Source organism: Takifugu rubripes, chromosome 4 (genome assembly GCF_901000725.2).
Source record: "Takifugu rubripes chromosome 4, fTakRub1.2, whole genome shotgun sequence".
NCBI classification, from domain to species: domain Eukaryota; kingdom Metazoa; phylum Chordata; class Actinopteri; order Tetraodontiformes; family Tetraodontidae; genus Takifugu; species Takifugu rubripes.
This window is the reverse complement of record NC_042288.1, coordinates 8495898-8501167: the sequence shown is the minus strand read 5'-3', so window position 1 is coordinate 8501167 and position 5270 is coordinate 8495898. Positions and strand designations below refer to the sequence as shown.

At 42.8% G+C, this 5270-nt stretch overlaps 1 long non-coding RNA gene across 1 annotated transcript; it reads right to left on the bottom strand.

The window, feature by feature from the left end:
• Nucleotides 1-2326: 2326 nt before the first annotated feature.
• On the bottom strand, nucleotides 2327-4530 carry LOC105416333 (uncharacterized). The gene is made up of 3 exons (XR_964498.2): nucleotides 3440-4530; nucleotides 2906-3000; nucleotides 2327-2840 (listed from the first exon to the last, which is right to left on the bottom strand). It is a non-coding gene; the product is annotated as an uncharacterized lncRNA (long non-coding RNA).
• Nucleotides 4531-5270: the final 740 nt, after the last annotated feature.

Sequence of the window (5270 nt, the reverse complement as noted above, 5' to 3'; positions counted from 1 at the left end):
TATTCCCGAATGATAAATGTCTGCATCTCTACACTTCAATCACACCTTAACTGACAAAAAAAAAAAAAAAAAAAACATTATTACATTCATAGATCAATGTTGAACTAGACTGTACGTTTTGGAAACGCCTTGCACCAATCCATTTTGTGTTGTTTTTTTATGAGCTCTCATCTTTTAAACTATTCCAACACACTGATAGCCATTTAAGTCGCTTTCAAGGACTCACTGTTCTTTTTAGTGCGTTGTCCTGGAAACTGCAAATAAAGTCTTTCCCGTATGTATATGACGCGTGGATTTCTACTAGATTTGCTGAGGTGTTGGCTCTGATTGCATGCCCAGGAAGATTAATTCCACAATAAGGACAATGCCAATCAGGGCAGAGTACCCCATTAAACTCAATCAAATAAAAACAATCATTGATCTGGAATCCTGTGAAAAACAGGCTCCTTGGTCCATAATGCTCCTGTTTCACCAAGCAGAAAATGAGCCTGCCCACAATCAAACCAGAACACACAGCAGGTGATGAAGACAATATACCTTCTTATGTCTGATTACAAAAAAAAAATAAAAAAATCAATCAATCAAATAATCCAATTTGTTACAGTAAGTAACATAAAAACCAAACAGCATGATTGAAGAGTACAATGCCAATCTGAAGTAGCGCTTTGTACCGCACGGGAAAACGTCTTTCTGAATATCTGGAGCAGTTCCATTATGCAGCCTTACATGAAGGTGAGTCAACAGGGAGGACAAAGGACCAGATGAGGGAGAGGGATGGAGTCAGTGGCTAATCTCTCATTTAACATCTGCTTTCTTGTTCCTGAAGCCGGGGAAATAGCTCCAGCTCATCAGCTGATTAAAGCTATAATCAGTCACCCCGGGTGTGTGTTTGCGTATGTGTGTGTGTGCACACAGTTGGAACAGTAATAAGGGGTTCTGCTGTTACACAGGAAGTCAATTTTTACTGCTGTGACGTGGCGCAATGGTATTTGTTTTAATTGTATTTTGTACAGCAGTGTCACATGGTCAAACATTGGCATGCATCCATGTACAATTTTAATATTCCACAAGGAAAAATGCTATCATGAGCTGATTTTCCAAATTGTGTAATGTCAATAGAGAGAGCTGCACATATATTCCTGCATATGATGCTTCATATAAGCATCAAAAGCTTGCGTGGAGTGTGATTTTGCCAAAAAAGAGTGTGTTTATAGCAGTAGAGTAGATAAAATAATTTTGTCTACACTTCCTGAATTTGATTGAATCCGAGTTACATAAAAATCTGTCCAAATCTCCTGGCACCAGTGAACACACACACACACAAGTGCATGTGTCTGTCTGAGGCTGTGTTCGACTGTGTGTGAGGGGGGGGAAATTGCCAGAGGAGACAAACAAACACATCTTTCACACTGAGCCCACATGGTAACCAGGGAACACAAAAAAATAAAGAGATGGAGCGACTGCATGCAAGAGGGGATGCAAACAGATGCTCAGGGATGAGGAATGAAGAGGAGTGAAGGGCGGAAACAAGGCTTCGTAAGCTTCTACAGTTGGATTTTAGCATAATAGCTTCCAGCTCCCTTAATCAACTCCCATATATCCTCACACACACTAACGGCAGAAACACCAAATTCGTGATTTGGCTTAAGGTTTAACTTCTGTAAAAACGTCAAATCTGAAATAAATTGCATTTATTCAAGCTATAAAAAGGAGATGTGGCTTTTAACATTAGCCTAGAATGTGGGATTTGTGCAGATAAAGGAACCAGTATATTAAGTGGAAAAATCAAATGAATTTATAGTGATGTTCTGCATTTACATACAGCAGACGTTTGCTGTAGCCCCTGTGCCCAAATATATAATCAAACTAAAGAATTCCCAAACCTGGCAGAGAAAACAATATACTTAACACCTTCTGCTCAATCAAAAATCCCTTTAAATCTGATCCATCTGGATGGGTCTCGGTTACCTTTGTGAAGAAAACACAACAGGTTAGCAAAAAAAAAAGCCAATGTCAACATTCTACAAATGATTCAGTTTAAGTTAACTGGTACCATTCACACTTAAACTGAAGGATTCCCTCTTTTGCTAATCACATTAAACTAAGTCACTATTGGCCTCAGAATACAGCAGAGGAGCCTGAGGAGTGAGTTCAGTCACCCTGTGAGTGAGATTAATTAAAACGGTGTCATTTTGGGGGAGTGAGTATTCTTGACAGCCATCTGTGCTCTAAAAAAAATTCAACATTCTGTTTCTCAGTGCGTTCTGCAGCTGGGCTGTTCTCTCCTCAGGGCCCGTGTGTGTACATGAGCAGAGACATGGAAAAGTTGTGTTCCAACAGTCATGCATGAAGTTTAATTTGTTGTCACAAAAGGCCTTTAATCCATTTTACGCTGTAATCCTTTCAAATCTGGTGCCTAAGTGGGACCATTTAGAACAAAAAAATGACTTTGTCTATGACAAAATCCATTAAAATAATCGAATGATTTATGCTCACTTGTCTGCGAACCCCCCCACCCCCCCAAAAAAAGAGAAAAATTCCCAACATTGTGGGGAGGCCACCCAGAAAAACATGATCGTTGCTTTAGAACACATAATCCTGCATCTCCCACATGTCTTTGACGCTGCTGAGCTGTGGCGTGATGAACTGGCGTGGATATAAGTGGATGGATATGCCAGAATGATCCGGACAAATTGCACCACACTGCAGCCGCTCACATCTGCATACACACTGCAGTAATTTGCCCATCTATTGAATTTGCAAAATTTCCCATCATCCCATCATCCATCCACCTGTCAACATGAGGATTGTCCCGCATGAGCACCACCACCCAGCATGCTCTGAGGAGGAGGAGGGGGTTAACATATTTTTCCATACTCCTCAAGAATGCTACAGAGCCACTAACCTCTTTTTGAGTGAAAAGCAGAGAAAGGGATGTTCAGAGCTGAGGCAAGTGACGCTGTGCTGCTCGCTGGAGGTGCTGAAGCACCGAGCTGTGCCCTGCAAAAACGGACGGCTTCGCTTGGTTGTTAAATGTAAATAGCTGTTCAAAAGTTCACATGCTCAACTCCTCCTCAACCCATTCAAGGCCGTAACACAGAGCGGATCACTCATCACTCTTTACCGCAAAGCCTCCAAGGTTTCTCTGCAACCCTTGGCCAATCCTGTTTGTGTAAAGTAATAAATGCTTCACAAAAGTTCAGAGGGAAGGAGGGGGGGGCTAGCGACACATTTTACCAAAACATACATTATTGGATTTGCAGAATATTGCATCATCCATCTTTTCTCACTACATCCAAGCTTTTCTTCGGGTGTTATTATATTAGGAAAAAATATCCAGAAAAGAAGAAAAAGAACATGACCTACAGCCACAGGTTGAACTTGAGTATTTGCCCTGCCATACCATGTAATAGGTACATGTAACAGGAACGCAACTCACCGCCTCATAGAGGTTATTAAGAGGAAAACCATCCTGAGGAGAAAGGAGCAGACAGAAGAGGGATGATTCAAAGTCTCGTCTCAGCTCGTCTCCTCTTCATCCGTTTATCCGGGACCAGGTCGTGGAGGCAGTGTGGGATCTGTTCTAATTGACATGATCGTCTTCAGCTGGAGCTGTTCTGCCCTGTTGCCTCATCTGCTTCTCAGTGCAGCTGCCAGTGATGCCCTGATCACACTGCCTGCATAAAGCTGTGCTAGTTGCTCCGTTCCTCAAGGTTCTCTGTGTGTATAAAACCTTCCAGTTTCCTGAGTTTCTTGCATGCTAGTAATTTTTTTTTGTACTTGGTCTGCAATTGATTTTTTTTGTTTTCTGCATTGTGGGTCGGATCTGTCGCTGACTAATCCTAACAGGCAGCAGTCAAGGCAGAGATGCCCAGACTTTCCTCACCTCAGCTCTTCCAGGCAGATACTGAGGTGCTCCAAGGCTCCCACAATCTCTCCAGCGTATCCTGGGTTGTTATCCTGGCTGTAAAAGAGGCCCGACCCTCCATGTGAAGCTCAGCCACATAATTTTGGCCGCTTGTGTCCGGGATCTTGTCCTTTCAGTCATTATCCAAAATTCAGGACCAAAGGTGAGAGTGGGAGCGTTGATTGGCTGGTTAATCCAACCTGTCTCTTTTCACCACAAAAGTCCAGTCCACCCGTCCACTTCACATCACCTCAAGATACTTAAGCTCCTTCACTTGAGTCAGGCCTTCTCCACCAACCCAAAGAGGGCAAGCCACCTTTTTTTTCTGGATGAGAACCATGGCCTCAAACTTGGAGGTGTTAATTCTCATTGTAGCTGCTTCACATGTGGCTGCAAACTGCCCCAGTGCATGCCAAAGGTCCTGGCTTGATGATGTCAACAGAATAGGATCATCTGCAAAATCAGACGTGAAATCCTGTGGTTACCAAAGTGGACTCCCTCCAGTTCCCTGGCCACACACAGAAATTCTGTCCACAAAAGCTATGAACAGAACCGGTGAGAAAGGACAGACCTGCTGGAGACCAAACAGCCTTAAACATCGGACCCCGTACTCATGGAACATTCCTATGGCGGATGCTACGAGACTTTCCCAGGGAGGCTGAGAGGTGTGATTCAAAGTTTGCAGAGATAATGCAAAGGAAGCCAACTGAAAAAGAGCAAGAAACAAACCAATGGACTCATGTCACCATGAGTTTGAAACGGCACGCATAAGAAAGAACCTTGATAATATCTTCACCATCATTTCTTACTCTCACGTACACAGTCAGGATAGAACAGAGATTTCTGCTTTAGAGCACCAATAAAGAGCTGAAGGAGAGGTCCATGGTGACACACACACACACACACACACACACACACACACACACACACACACACACACACACACACACACATGATCAAGCTCCAGCTCACGTCTGCCACTGACAAAATGTCCCACTCAATCATGTTCGCTTTTCTACCTTCATTGTCACTCTACAATGCCACTGCAGCGTGCGTAAAACACCGCCACACATTTTTCACATTCACACCCTTATCTTGTTAAAACGTTGAGGCTCCATATTACCAATTATTTCTTATTTAACACGGTTCCTAAAATGAGAATCTTTCATGTAAAATAGAGAAACTCAATTCCTGTTTTGTGCTTTTCCACCTGTGATCGCTGGTGTCCGTGAGCCAGTTTACCTGACCATGAAAGTCGGATCATTATCTGATTTCTGATTAATCAAGTAATTGAATAATCTGATAACTAATCTGATTAATAACTGACGAGGTAACGGCAGCAGTAGGATCATGAGAAATCCGA